This window comes from Periophthalmus magnuspinnatus, chromosome 16 (genome assembly GCF_009829125.3).
Source record: "Periophthalmus magnuspinnatus isolate fPerMag1 chromosome 16, fPerMag1.2.pri, whole genome shotgun sequence".
Classification (NCBI taxonomy): domain Eukaryota; kingdom Metazoa; phylum Chordata; class Actinopteri; order Gobiiformes; family Gobiidae; genus Periophthalmus; species Periophthalmus magnuspinnatus.
Genome location: NC_047141.1, coordinates 22,640,922 through 22,657,164, shown reverse-complemented (window position 1 = coordinate 22,657,164; position 16,243 = coordinate 22,640,922). Strand labels below are relative to the sequence as shown.

General features: G+C 38.8%; 1 long non-coding RNA gene across 2 annotated transcripts in view; it reads left to right on the top strand.

The window, feature by feature from the left end:
- LOC117384083 (uncharacterized) overlaps window positions 1-16,243 on the top strand; it is a 78,770-nt gene that overhangs the window by 25,682 nt on the left and 36,845 nt on the right. For both annotated transcript variants that reach the window (XR_004542452.2, XR_008648992.1), the window contains exon 3: window positions 3,463-3,566. This is a non-coding gene — a long non-coding RNA (uncharacterized LOC117384083). The remainder of the gene's footprint in view (window positions 1-3,462; window positions 3,567-16,243) is intronic.

Sequence of the window (16,243 nt, the reverse complement as noted above, 5' to 3'; positions counted from 1 at the left end):
GACAGCGACACCATCAGCACACTGACCCACTTCCACAGAGGCAAGGGGGGGCGGCACACAGACAGCCCCAGATATTAAGACTTATAGCCACACAGGATTAAATATAGGGTCAGCACTAATGAAGATGCATTCTGTTGGTCTCACTTTGAAATGTTCTGACTTGATTGATATTAATATTCTTATAGACATTGGTGTGCATATGACTGAATCGTTACTTATTTCATATGTCCTTCCCCCGTCACCTCTGTTAGATCTGACTGAAGGGAATTTATATGTCCTGTCTTTCAATTAATGCAGAAAGATTTTCATGTGTCAAATTAGGAGAAAAAATGTGAGAGAATTCAATATTTTCCGCTCTGTTACAGGCTGTTGACCCGGGACTATTCTGACTGAATCTCTTGGTTAGAGGCATAGGCACAACCCCTAAAGATACCTTTTTCCCCTTAGTGGTCAAGTAATGGAGTTGCAACAGTAGTATTAGGAATAAGGAGTGATAGTTTAAGTAACATGTGTACTGATCAAACGAATATTAACGTTTTGTTTTTTTTAAACAACCTTATTTGACTCATACATGAATTTAAACATGCTATAATGAAATGGTGAACCACGTACCTTATTATCTCTATGGGTTGCATTAAGAGTGAGACCTGCAGTGGCTGGTTCAGAGATGTTATTATCTACGTTATAGTGCCCCTATACCTCAGCCTGGAATAATTGGTTTTAAATGGTTAAGCGGTGACTAATGCTGTCTGGGCCTGCCCTTATCCCCTTCTCCGGTGACCTATTAGTGTTGCCATGCAATGTAAATGATGTCATTACATTTCAGGCATACTAAAAGTCATGTGATCTGCATTTCTCCTCTATATTGCAGTGAATTTTTGTGTTCTTGTTTTTATTCCATGTGCGTAGTGTTGGCCTTCCAGCTCGTTAACCTTTCCTAATACGACCTGCATGTATTAGTAACACTCAGTGAGAAAGGTCAATCAATGTATGTATGTGTGTATGGCTGGGTGTAATTGTTTGTAAGGAGACGCTTATGCAACCTATAAAGGCCCTTGGAACTGCCGCTATATGAGCTTGTCAGTGGAGTGGCGAGTGTGAATTGAATTTGCCTCTTTATAATTAAGCCAGACTGATAGTTTGATGTGGCGTAGCACTTGGCTGTAGGGCGAACTCCTGCTAATGATGATGTGTAATCAAGTGATTACATGCCATGATGTGTGTCCCTGCTCTTTGTAGTACAGTCACTTTGAAAATGAAAATACCCCCACCGGAGGAATTCTCCCTAGCATGTTAAGTTCAGACTGTCAATGACCGATTAATTAGTCATCATGAAAAATACCAGGAAAAAGGCAAATGTGTGAGGCTTAGTTTCCGGATCGCTTTGAATTATGCTGAGTGGACTATAAGGCGCTAATGAATGTAAATGTACAGACATGACCCAAGTGACCAGGCTAAGGGCTGGGAATCGATAGGCTCATTGAGATGTTGCATGCTGAGTCTAGGGATGACCTTTTTAGTGTGCCACTGCTCGCAAATGTAATATAATACAAACATAGCAAAGACAAACTAATAACCTTTTTAAGATGGACCCAACTAATTATGAGAAAAGCCACAGACAGGAATGGGCTGTTCATCTTCACCATTAAAACTGAACTAGACTTATTTGTCAAAAGTGGGCAAAACAAGAGCCTAAAAATTCACTGCACGGACCCTTTATATTGTGAGTTTAAACTAGACCTGTTTTTCATATAAAGAAACTACTTTTGTTACTTAATTGCCAAGACGAAGCAAGGCAGGTTTATAGTGTGTGATTTTTAAAAATGTAATCAAAGAGGTCTATAGAACAAGGTAATTAAGTTCTTCTTGTAGCCCATTTCCAGAAACTTACTTGAACTAATGGAAGAACACATGTCTATTTTTACACCATACCTTTTGTACAAGTTGTTGAGTGTTAATAATAGCATTACGTAAGAGTCAGTTGTATTAACAGCGATAATTTAATAGCTGATGTGCTCATTGAAACTAGTGAACAACAGAAGCTGGAAGTATCATTTGTCTTTGCGTTTCACTACGTCTGAGTTTGACTAATCCACCGGAGCACAGCCTGAGCCTGGAGGCAGCAGAACCGCCCAGACACACATAAAAACTGCTGCTTTCACCGAGGTCAGAGCACACCCCTACCACCATCCGGTCCGGGCTCAGATCACTTACTCTGTCACAGCCGAGCGACATGCACACACAGTTCAGCTTTCATTTTAATTGCCGCCTCCAAAGACAAACTCAGCCCCATTTTTGGCTTTCAACCCGGGCATTAGGCAAACAGCCGACACAAGCCACTGCAGATGAACATTTTATATTTTCTTGCTGTGCGATTTCCAATCTGACTGCTGCCTGATAAGGGCCACATTGCTGCTCCTCATTCCCTCAGATCCGCGGCCTCCATCTTTCCTAATCAGATTTCCCTGCTTGGGTTATTTATCATGGCCAGCTTTGACTGTGAGTGATGCTTGGCTAATGGGTTTAGCATTCAAATCTGCCGGCTTGATGCGACACAATCCCAACAAGGCTTGTCATTCCCGCGGTGGTGGCGTCTCCAGCGCGCCGTAAATAAGAGGGAAATGACACTGTTGAAATATGTATTCATGACCAGGGCTGTTTTTACATTTTGTTAGATTTGTATTGATTTTAAAGGTGTTAAAATGACTCGCGGAAAGAGGAGAGCGAGATTAATGTTATGGCTTTAAATCAGGAGATGGGAAAATCTATCCATCTATACATTCTTCCTCCCCACGTACTTGTTTCATATGGAGACACAAAGTACGGGTATATGTCTTCTTATCTTATTGAAAATGTAGATTATAGAAGAGTAAACAAGTAAAAGCATAATCATGTGCAAACCAAATTAAAAAGATAAAAAGCATCTGAGATAAATTGCCCTTCAGATGGTACCAGTGGTGGAACGTAATGAAGTAAAAGTAGTAGCGTACTGTACTTAAGTAAAGATTTTAGGTATCTGTACTTTACTTAGTATTTTAAAGTGGATAATATGTTTCCTTATTGCTTGAGACCTGCTAAAAAGTCTGAGAGGTTCATTTTTAACACATTCATAATCTGAAGCATAAAAAATTTGCACAAACTAATACTCTTACTTTAAATTTTTCCAAGTTCATTTTTAAATAGGTATTTTAATACTTGTACTTAAGTAGATGTTTTCATGTGACACTTTTGCTTTTATTTTACTTTTACTTTTACTCCACCGCTGGATAGTACAAGACTTCCATGATTTTGGTGCTATATCAATAGTGAACATAAAGTGTCCAGAAAAAATCAATTTTAAATAAATAAATATAAACATCTAGGATCACAGTTAGGGCATTCATTACTATTGGAAAGTAGCGTTAGCAGTAGCAGCTATTTGCAGGTTGCATGTTTAATGTGTTTAATGTGTTTTTCTTTCAGATATACAAGCCAAAATAGTGTAACTCTCCAAATGGGACGATACACGTGAACAGAGCCAGTGAACAAGCCCTATGTCAAACAGAGGAGGCGGCTGAGACACTGTGGTGAGTATCTACAATGTGTTGAGACTGCAGCTCGGAGACAGTTATGGTTATGACCATAATTACCAGTCATAAACCCACAGCTGTGAACTCCTCCACCTTCTTCTCCTCTTACTGCTGCACCTGCACTCTGTTGGGTCATAACACATAACCCTTCTGTATCTGTATGATCTGCCACAGTGACACAAGTGACAAACAAACAGCGGATGCTTCTTCTTGTCTATTTATATTTTGTTCTGTCATATGAGGAATGCAGCAGATGTGGTAACCTTATCAGACCTATAGCTTAAAGATCTTCCTGTTATTGCTGGTGTCGGTGTTAAACGTTAGCCTACATGCAAACATACAAAGCAGGTGCAGAAACTTTCGGAAACTTTACTTAGTTTTACTTTGCTCCTCACAGGGGAGTCTCAGGTCCACAAAGTTACTTTAGTCTTTGGAGGACTTCTGATGACCACTACAGACTGGGAGCACACCATGAGAGCTGCAATTTCGGGGATACTCAGATCCAGTAGTCATCACAGTTTGGGCTTGAAAATCTGAAAACCTAGTCTGTTTTTCTTCTTTTTTCTTACCAGAGATGACAAATCAAAAAGTTGTATTTGTAAAAGTGTTGTTTAGCTTAAAAATAATATCTCTCAAGTACATATAAAAAGTAGTCAAATTATTTCTCAAGCAGGAGTCTCACATTTATTCAATTACATTTTTTTTGCTCTTAAAATATCTTTAAAAACAGGCATTGTTGCTGTAAACATGCTTGCGTATTCTCAGATCTGAACTGTAATGAGGCCGTCACCTGCTTGTTTCCATGGAGACAGATAAGTTTAATGCCACACGGTGTAACGAAGCATCTCCATTTTGTCACTTTTTACCATATCAAAATCTGAAGTTGCTCCCTAATATCTTATACCCACAAAGAGGTGTCATGATGAATAGATGATTGACTTCACATGTCAGTGGTCATAATGTTATGGCTGATTGGTGATAAAACACAACACTCCGGTTTTGATCAGAGACACAAAATGTAAATTAGCCGACAGCTGCTGGTCTTCATCTCTTCATTTTATCTTTGTTCAGTGAGAAGCAGATGCATTATTTTCTAATGTTTGATCTTAAATCGTAAATTAAGTTGCGAGCCAAGATAATGTGTCGACGTGCATGCCATGTCCTCGGTCTTGTCTCTTCACCACCTGCTCCATGTAAATAGACCCATATGCCCAAGCAGCACAAAGCTTTATGGTGCTCATGGGAAACATTTTGCACTGGCCCCTAGCACCTCACTGGTCATTAGTAGCCTGCTTACAAATGCTGACATCACTGCCACAGACGGAGAGACAGGTTGGACAAGGAAAACACATTTTGACATAGAAAATAGATCTGTCAGTTAATAGTTCTTCCAAAGCAGAACACTGGGCAAGTCTGGCTCTGTTGAGATATGAAGACATTATGTAGTTTTTCTTGTTGGGAATGACTTGTGTACTGCATGACCTCATTCAACTGCAAAGCGGAACAACTGACAAGGCACATCTAAATTTAGAAGTGATTAGAGCAAATGTGATAATGCGTGCCTGTTTTTTTGAAATTACACAAAATTGATTACAAAAAAAGGTGTTGCATAAGAATGAATTTCAGTAAGAATGAGAATGTTTGTTTTGTTAGCTGGAAATATTTGTTGTTTTGTTTACATTGGCACTTTTTCTATTTTGGAAAGTGACATAACCGGAACTACTAACCAGTTTTTCTAGTTTTTCATATAACTGAAGTCTCTGTGGCTTCTCTGGAACAAAACATGACTTCCTAGTGACGCTCCGAGACGGTCATCTTGCATAATATTTTGGCTTCAGATGAGCGCAGACATGTGAATTAGGAAAGTGCCCTGCAAATACGTTCCAAGACAAACAAAGTGACATAGAGTAGCATGGTGTGGTTAAAGGTATCCTAAGATCCATGGAGAGATTATCGCTTTTTGTTTAATGTTCCACAGTATGGCATTTTAGTATCTCCATGTGCACAAGCAGCTGTAGACACCAGGGCAAGTTGAAGGTTGGATCTGTGGAAAGATAATCCTGCTTATTTTAGCAATACATATTTTTCAAAGTGTTTTTGAGCAATAAACGTGTAATGCCGTAATGTGGAATCTTACAGGGAAAACAATAACATCTCCATGGAGTAGGTAGCAAAACTTCCACCAGAAAAAGTTACCTAGTGCCCAAAAGCAAACAAAAGTATGCGAGTTGTAAAAGTAAATGGGTATTGTATAATTTTAGAGTTATGCTAGTACAATTAGCCTTACAGATATAAAGTTCATTGGCCATAAGACTTATTTTTCTTCCCTGTAGTTATGTTTCCGCAACAGTACTTCCACTTTAAGGTTAAGTTAAGTTGGATCATTTAAAACAACACCTCGGGGATGCAAATCCAAACAGACATGTATTTATAGATCTGTCATAAATCATAACTGGAGCTTTGTTGGGCCAGTGGTTTCTATTGAGGCCCATATTTTTTAATTGGATTTGCTGGTCCCTTGCCGTCTCTTGGTAGAATGATGTGTGTGAGAAAAGAAGTTAGACACGTCAACAAAAGTGTGTGTTTGTTTGGTGAGCATCCGTGTGTGTGTGTGCGCGCGTCTGTATGTGTGTGTTTGAAAACGTGTGTAATTTTGTGACAGAAAGCCACAGATTATTGCACATGAAATGTTATTCATACAAGCAGCTCTAGCGTGACTATCCCCCTGCCACAGCACTCAACAGCCTGCTGGAGAAACACAACAGAACAAATCTCAGTGAAAAAAAAAAAAAACTGGGTAAATCTCACAAGGGAGATTCTGCCACTTTTTCTCTTCAATTTTGATTTAACTGCACCTCACAGGGAGATGCATGTTGGAGTGACCACTGGACATGTTTGCGTGTGTGCCTGTTTGTGTGGGTGTGGGTGTGGGTGTGTACGCAGTTCTAATCCCATGCAGCTTTTTTTCTTTTTTTTTTACAATTCAGCAAATAAGTTGACACAGTGTACAAGCCAGGTGTTATCTGGCATGGCACAGTCTAGTCAGTGCAAATGCAAGTGCAGCATACCACTCAGCCATATGATTAGAAATCTTAAATAACAGAATATGAATAATTGATTGTAAATAAAAACCTGCAGTCTGAAGCAGAAGTGAAAGCAATTAATAATTATTACTGAAACTGGTACACTGAAACTAGTCAATATCAAAAGTTAGTGAATTAATGTAGGCAAACCCAAGTGCACCTTTAATATCGTAACAGAAAAGACCAGTTAGCACGTTTCCCCTTTAAGCCCCAAAGATGATCAGAGTTGTATTTCTGATTTATTCATAATACTCAACTTTTCTTATGCTTATCCAAATAAGGATTGTGTTGTCGAGGGTGTTTTTTTCCACAGATGTATTCCCGCACTTGTTATTGAGAACGCCCCGAGTTTAACACTGTAGTCAGGTTAATGGACTGCAAATCTGATGAACATGTAGAGGAAGTCTCCCCTTTGAGAATCCTTTGATCATCGCTGCAGAGATCAAACGCAAATGCAGGTTATTCTATGTGCAGAGCCTTAACCTTAAAAGCCAGTGGTTTGTTATTTAGCATAGTCCCTCCTGTGCAGCTGAGGCAGTCTTCCCTTGTGCTAACACCAAGGTCATTCCCTAAAGACTCCCCTGCAGCACTTATCTCTCCACTTAATGACATAACCTCTGGGCTGATCCCTGGCCTGCCCACACAACAGACCTGCCACACCAGCGAGATAGCAGCAATGAAGATTATATCAAGTCAACTGTGAAAGAAAACAAGTTTACCATTAGAAAAGAGAGGACATTTAGACCAGTAATATGTCATTTAGAACTGTAACCCCGAAAAATGTCAACTAATGCTAAAAAGCACAACAAAACATCTTCTGAGTAGGTTTGGATGCAGGATTTTATCAATACGGTCAGAAATCCCGATGCATAGGATGCTTTGTGCTTTCAAAACCTAGATAAATAATCAGAAAACCATTAAAATATACAAAGCTGCAGTTTTCTATAAGGTTTCTATAACACTAGCACAAGCAATATATTTTATTTTATTTAGTTAGACCAGTAATTCTAACTGCCTATGATGATATTTTGCATTGTGAGTATTACTGGATTTAAGCTTGGATTATATCAGGCCTACATTAGGGGTACACCTGCAGCTCTAAAATGAGACTAAGCCATATTATAAATCAAAAATAAAGGTTAAACCACAAGAAGACAAAAACATTGATGTGTCTCTGAATAAAGCAAATATTCATATATACACAGTTAGTGAGTTAGTTAGTTAGTGGTTAAATTTCATTCTTTCATCTCACTTTTTTAAATATAGGATGGCATTTACATTTTACTCTTTACTCAATCTCCTGCTATCATTTTTCCATTGTGAGACAAAGGTTCTGTTATCTTAGCCTAACCATTCCAATTCATTTGTGTTTAGGACTGGCTCAATGAGTATGCTCTCTTATGCCCCCTTGTGGTTGCATTAATGGTAGACTACTTCTTGAACTGTTTTTTATGTATTGCAAGCTGCAGCTGTAATGTCACTTGTGCAGAAAAAAGTCTTATTCATTACAACTTTGTTTTTCTCATTTTGGTTGATTTCACTGCTCCCTTCATCATGTGCTCTGCTCCTGTCATACTGTCACCGTGCTCCTCTCATCCTGTCGACTACAATACCAATCTATTCCACTCTGGGCTGTTTCTCTGAGCGTATCTCCAGTGTGTTAAATCTTCTTTTCCTTTCTGCCTCTGTGATTCCTCTGCTCCATGTAATCTGTGTGATCTCGTGTCTGACTTTTTATAACTCCTAAATGTATGACTTCTCCTGGGCCGACTGTGTTTCCTGTGTAACATTACAAAAAGAGATGTATTCATTTTCACACGGCTCCGCCACACTTATCTTTAATGTCTTTCCAGATTGTTTTTTATGGCTTTTCCACTTTGCCAGATGTCGAGAGTGAAGAGGTGAGAAAAGCCAGTTTTCTTTGTACTTCCTCTACGTTTTACTGCAATCTAGCAGTATCGAGCTCAATTTTAGGGTAACTTTCACTCTTCCATATTCAGGCCTATTATTCTAAGATAGAGGTAAAATAACAGTGTTTTAAATATCATTTGGTGTAATATCGACAGACTTATTTTAAAGTGAAACTTTAGGACTGACTTCTACAAGTGAGATATCATGGTCGCTGTGGGTCATTTGCTCACAGAACACAAGAACAGAAGAAAGGAAGGAAGCATGTGGTGTAGTACATACATGCCATATATACATCAGGCCAAATGAGTAAGACTGCAATAGTGTTTTCTGTGTTATAAAAAGTATCAGTTGCTAAGCAACATTAGCAGTAACTTTGGTGGAGTTGGCGTGTTCATTTAAATGGATCCGGGGTCATGTGGTTATAAGTGCACTTTGTAACCTGCCTTATGAGGTTGCCTCTGCAGATATCCTGCTTTTTAAAGGTATGAATAGCAGTAATGCATCTTGAGGCGTTGTGCTAGTAGTTGTGCTCTAATACACAGCATTACACCACGTAGGGCCAGGCCATTGGAGTCTTATAATTCTTTGGATGACTGCTGAATGAATGTTTCAAATTCTGATCTCCCTCAGAAATGTGCAGCTGCCTGGGATTGCCGGGCACATGGAGGCGACACGTCTTTACAGTGTGAGAAGCAGCCATATTTCTGCCTAACACCACTGCCGCGCACTTGAAAAGGAAGATAGAGGAGACAGCTGAAAGAATGGCCTCTGTAGTCTCCCTTTGACGCTTATGATGCTTGCGACTTTTTAACCCCACCTCTGATTGGTCCTTCTCCCCATTTTTTTTTGGTTCAACTCGTTCTCCCATTTGCCGTCCGCTCCGTCTGTCACACTTCCTGCCTCCCCAGCCCTTCTTTCTCTGTCTCATTACCCCCCTCCGTACACACAAGTCGCACAATGCTTTTCTCTTCTTCTCTTTCACTGCCTCCGGTCATTTTCAGATGGTGATTGAACTCACTCCATAGCTCCTGTGTGTGTGTGTGTGTGTGTGTGTGTGTGTGTTTGAAATAGGAGAGTCCAAATCCAGTGCAGAGGACCAGGCTGGAGTGAGTGAGTTAGTGAGGGGGCGGGGTGAGTGGTCAGGGTGGTGGGCGACCAAAGAAAGTGGGGAATATATGATGGAAAATTGTACTGCGATATATTGCTTTGATGTTTATTCTGCCCTACTGACCTCCCATCCACCTGCCTCTCTCCCCTGATCCATCTGATTGAATTTATTCCTCCCTGAAACGCGCTAAAACCAACTAAATCAATTGGCCTTGCAGCATTCTTTATTTTAAAAATCAATTAGCCACGGTTGCAACAATTCCAAACTTGAATTTACAGCTTAAAATTCATGCTTTCGCCATCCCCATTCTGAATATATCAATTGTTGCCTCAGCTGTCCTGTATCACCCTCCTCTCCTCTCCTTATATTCCTTTTGTACCATGTAATTTGAGTAGTAGAAAAAAAAAAATCCCCCCAGCTAGTCTGACCCAGCGTTGAACCTTCTCTAGCTTTGACAGATCACTGCAACATGAGCCTTTCATTTCATCTGCAGAAAAAAGGGGGTCCTCCTCGCCGGCCCCCGCTCCTCCCGATTTTTTTTTTTTTTTTTTTAATGGATGGTAGTAAAAAAGCAGAGGATCAAGTCCGGTTGCCATTAGTGTCTTGACGTTAAGAGCGCATTGTGTGTTTGTCCACCTAGTCGCTATTGATGTATATGATGATTGGGTGTCTATATGGGGCCCCACAGCCTGAGATAAGGAGAAGCCTGCAGAGGAGATAACGCTGGTGGGTGAGAGGGGCTTTGTTTGGTCCAGACGTCCCGGGAAGTGTCACAGACCATTATAAAGATTCATTTAGTCTCAGTGTAAATACCTCTTACTGGGAATATATAGACTTGCGACCACACATATCACAATTCTTATTAACCGTAATGTAATGGCGCATGCTGTTCTATAGGGAAGCTCATTGTGTAGTTTTGATTTCTGCGTGCGTCAAACATACTTCCAGTCGATACGTCTTGCTGCTGAACTTTGACCTTTTGTCATTCATCCGGCTTAATAACAATAATACCTAAACATTATGGATACCTGCTCTGGAGACTAATAATATCGCACAGGCTATTTGAAAATGCGTTGTGCTTGATAAGAGGGTCTATGGCGTCAGTTGGCAATGGATTATGGTTTGACAAGTGTTGTTTAGCTTGTCTGATTTGTTAAATATATTAATGGTATTTACATATATTGTAATCTTGTGATGGTGGCTGGTGGCTGGTTCAGGGGCATTCAGTATTTTGCAACGTGAGAGGCCTTTCATGTGTGTGTATATAATGATTAATGGTGTTTACATCAAAGTATTGTGTATACAGAAGTAAACAAGGTATTTTGTGGTGTAGAAATCAAGAGGAAGTATGTAGACTTATTAGGTCAATAGAGAGCACGTTTTCATTCGCAATAACAGTCTGGAATCGCAAAAGACATGTAAGAGTTAAAGGGCCCGTGTTACACTACGCTTAACGTACAAACCCTGCATATTTAGGCTTGTGATGTCATGTGGTAATACAGGAAGTGCTCCAAACTACTGCTTCATGACATCACAAGACGGAACAGAGCGTTTTGAGCTTTGGAGATGTATACAGACTAATAATAAAGGGTTACGCAAACATGTGTGAATGAATCAAAACACAACTCCAGGTACGTTTTTTAACAACATTCTAACATGGTTTAAAGCTCACAAGAGTCCATTTTGTGTATGATGTGTAATGTAGGACCTTTAATACTTTTACAACTATCATCCAACACACTGACGTCATAACATGTTGCAGTAATCAGTCAAAAAGTTAAGAAAAAATATAGCTGTATAGAACTGCTTTTGTGCTGTTTTTATGAAAAAACAACAACGCTGCTGAAATCTTTCTTTCAAATTATTATTCTGTTTTTAATTTCGACTTGAGAAGCTTCAGTGTAAATATTTGGCCTATGAGACAGTGTTTGGAACGCAGTTATTTGTTTAATGGAAGTGCAAATAATCTCAAAATCCATCCAGCTCCCATTGTCTTTGCTTTGAAGCTGAATTACACGCTCTAATCATGTTCAAATTATCATTATTATCATTAAAAGGCCAAAAGTCAAGAATTTTCATTATTTCTGATGAAGACTCATTATAAATCTTTGTCAGGCCGCTATGAACATAACATTCCTTTTGTTGTGGACAAAATGAAAGGTTATGGTGATTGAGAGTGAAATTACAGGTTATAAAGGAAATTGAGTATTTCCTACATGGGGACATTTAAAAGATTGAGATTGTAATCAGGGCTGTTGTGGCTGACAGAGTCCAATTGGTTTCGGGGCTCCATTGTGTACACCTTAAATGAAAAAGTAAGGACTTGACATTGCAAAGGTTAAACTTATGGCAAGAATTAAAGGGATATGGGGGCGGGGCTTGGACGGTGATCTGTATGGGCAGGATGAAAGGGTTTGAAGGAGGATCTTGATGGAGAGATGAAAGGGGGTTAGTGGGAGGGGCTGCGGGGAGGACACAGAGCGGAGTGGCAGCATGACAAATCCAGGTCTGACGCTCTCCGGTACATCATTAGGGTGCACAGTGGGTAGCCATCGCTAACCCCTCAAATTCTCTTCACACATAAAGGCCCTGTGGAGGCATGGAAGTTTAACATATGGCCATTCATCCCAGCCACACTTGAATATATGCTGCTGCGCACGGTACAGCAGTGGTGGAAGAAGTACTCAGTTTTGTTAAGTGAAAGTACAGAAACTGGAGCAAAAAGCACTCAAGTAAAAGGATCACATGAAAAAAATCTGCTTAAACAAAAGGATTAAAGTACCCGTTTAAAAATATACTTGAAGAGTAAAAAGTAAAAGTATTTTGTGCAGAGTTTGGGATGGTTAAAGCTTCATATATAGTGGTTTTGATAAAGATTTGTTCAACAGAAAAAACTGAACTGGCCTTTCTTTTCTAGCTGTTTTTCTTCGTATATGTATTTTTGCTCATATTATGAAAACTTTAAAAATAAATTCCTCAGCCTTTTCAGCAGGTCTCAAACAATAATGAAAAATACTTTTACTTTTCAGTCCAGTTCAAAAATGTAGTTGAGTAGAATGTACAGATACATGCTCTCAAATGTAATGAAGTAAAAGTAAAAAAGTATCCACTTTAAAATTGACTAAAGTACAGATACCTAAAATTTATAGTTGAGCACTTTACTGCATTTTTCTGCATTTCTACTTTGTCATATTCTACAACTGCAGTACAGCACAAACAAATGGTGTTGTTTAGACTTCGGTGCTGCAAGATCAATTTTAGCTTTCTAACAGTTACCCTTAATAAAGCATGAACAAAGACTTAATCAATGAACCAATAGTTTATTCAGAATGATTTAGGCTTAGTAAGTACTTCATTAATACCCTAACTTCTATCTCGGCCTGTCACAATAATCACTATTAACTTATCGTATCGTATATGAAAGCTGGAACTATATATTTTGGGGCTTGATATTTATCGTGGGTAATTTTCCTTTGCAAAAGTGGGGAGATTTGGGGTATGTTGATTTGAGCTGTTGAGGGGTAAAGAAATCTGTTTTATGGCTAATTTTTGGTATATTCTGTTATTTATTTGTTGCAGCTCATGTCTCTTAAAATGGTTTACTTGGATTATCTTGCAATATTCAAATCTTAATTAGTGGCATAAAGTAGTTTCAATATTATCGTTTATCTCAGTATTTCTCTGTAGCGATATAATATGCTTCAGAATGTGTCTATGTCTAACCTTGACCCCATACTTACTAGGCACGAATCATTTTAAATAAACTCTTTATTCATTATGCTTTAAGTCTTAATTACCCCTCTTCCTGCTCTCCAGTTTCATACAGTCATGTCCATTATTACTTTGTGATGCAATAAATGATGAAAATGTTTTACATAATCATAGGAACAATGCCTGTTCTACTGCAGCTGTGCAAGTACACGTTTGTAGCGGAAGCAGTAGGAGTACTTGTTATATCAATAGCAGAAATGGTATCCCTGTTACGGTAACAGGTTTTGAAGTGTGATATATTGCTGAAGAAAATTTAACAAATGCATTGCTCTTTTTACTTCAAACTGCTGTAACTTTGCAGCAGTCAATATTCACACGAACTTTAACTATCAAAGAAATTCACTCTCAAAAACTAAAGTCCTTATGCTACACACTTTTGCGTTAGTAAGTTGGGTTGTCAGAAGTGTGGAAAATCAGGTACTAATCGATCCTAAAACTAGTATTGAAACTAGATACTTATTTGAGCAAGTATTGATACTAAAAAGTCACATTCACAGGACAAAAATGAACCTTTACCACATATAAAAGAAAGTACTATGATGTAATGTTTAAATGACATTCTATTGTCTAAATAAAGTGTGTTTTTAATTATCATTGTGGTATCAGAGTCAATATTGAGTATCGAGTGTATTCCTCAATATCGAAATTGAGTCTGAAACGTTAGTATCATGACAACACTATTAGTAAGTTGTTAGTTGTTAAATGTAAAGTGGATATAGTGTTCAGAAACAAGAAAAAGTCAGACAAACAACATACCAACAATGAGGTATCTCTGTGTGTGTTTACCCAAAGATCTGTAAAGGAAGAGTGGGTTCACCTCTTAAAACAATACATCTCCCGCTCTGACATACAAACACTGGGGAGGAGGATAAGGCTTGTGTAAACAGCTGTAAAAAATGGCCACTTGTATCAGATGCATTTGAGCGGTTCCTCCCTGTGTCATGGTGCACTGGCCTTAAGTCTTGTAAGTTTGAAAAGTTCATGACAGCTTGGCATTTGGGCTCCAAAGGGCCCTGGTCTCTGGCTACATTTGTGTACATTTGTGTGTTATGTGTGTATTTGTGCGGCCGATATGAGCTGAACCCGTAACCCCCAGTACTGCTAAATTTTGGCTCAGGAATCGCCTGGCTGTTGGCATGCGGCACAGGAAGCAGCCGTGTAAGTTGGAGAGGGCTGTGTTAGTTTGAAGAGGATTCTGTCTCCAAAAATTGAACGCCTTCCAAAAACGAGCTAATAGTGAGGCAACAATCAACGTCTCAAGTTTTGTTTGCAGAAACTGTGTAAAGAACGTCCAAAATGGGATCCGAGTGAAAATCGATGCGTCCGCGAGTGATGTAATCAGCGTTTGGTGACAGATATGTTTCCTTTTATTGATTTTTAAAGGAGTAAACAAAAATCAAACACATTTTTGGACGGCCAGCTGGTGTACTCTCGTGGTCAACTTGTCCAGCATAACCATAAGCTTTAGCTTTGTGTTCAAATAAATGCTCGCTATCAACACGATTTTGTGCTCTTTACTTTTTAAATGTCTCTACCCAAGCTGACGTCAGCAAATTGATTGGTTTGGTGAAAGAAGTTTGGACACCCCTGCGTTTTTTACGAGTACGAGTATTTGTTATTTTTCCATTGTAGTATCAAAATCGGTGTTGGGTATTGAGCCTTTTCCTTAGTACTGAAAGTTTCCGTATCAGGACACACAAGGTAAATGTTAACTATTCCATTAAAAACAATAAGCTTCCCTGGGATTAATGTTTCAAATCTTACAAATATTTGATATAAAGAAAAACAAGCTTAAACTTTTTACAGAGGTCCCATAGCAGGAATGAGCTTCATATCCGTAATAACTTGTTCTCATTTAGTTAATCAGACAAATTGTAAATTTTTAATTGCAGTAAAAATTACAGTGGCTTGCAGCAAAGGTCACCTGGTATGGGAAATGAACGCTGCATATCCTATAAGACTTCATTCCAAAAATGCCCCTTTGATTAAGCAGGTAATCAATTATGTGTAATGTGGGCCTCTGTGAAGGTAATCTCCGCAGCTCCATTCACACTATAACTACTTTTATGAGCCTCGGGCCTGGTACTGTATAAGTCTTTCATCTATAAGGCTTTCAGCTGTGTGCTAGCTCTGCCAATAAGACATGCTGTTTAAGACTTGGCAGCTAGTCCACAGACCCAACACTAAATGGCTTGCAGCTGACTGTTTTATGCACAGTGGCTTTAAAACTTTTTTCTTTTTAAATGATTTTTGTTGCAGTCAGACCTTATTTTGCCGGGTAAGGTTACTGACCTCCAATCAGGGTCGCACGTCAGTCACGAAGCCACATGTCTGCAAGTCTATGGCGCCTACAGTAGATGGAAACAAATCTAACCACAATTTGGGTCAGGCTTTTACTGAGTAATGTGAAAAAGGTAAGAGTGAAACCGATTAACAATCACACATATAACAGTTTGTCCATATGTACTGTACTCTACAAACAGTTTATTAGATTGGTTACAATTAAATATATTGAACTATTTAAGTAGTTTGGATTTTTGATTACATATTTCTACTCCTCTGCTGTTCTTGAACTGCTTTCCATTGCTCCGCTAAATGTTCCCTTATCTTATTTATCTTAGATTTAAAACAGTTAATGAAGTTAATAAGTTAATAAGTCAATTTTAATCTTTTGTGAATACAGTGTACTTGGACAGGCTCTAACTTGTCCAAACTGTGCTCACAATGTCTCCCCACTGCAGAATAATCTATTAATGCTTGAATAAATCTATTACTACTATTTAACTATTCCGTACAACCAA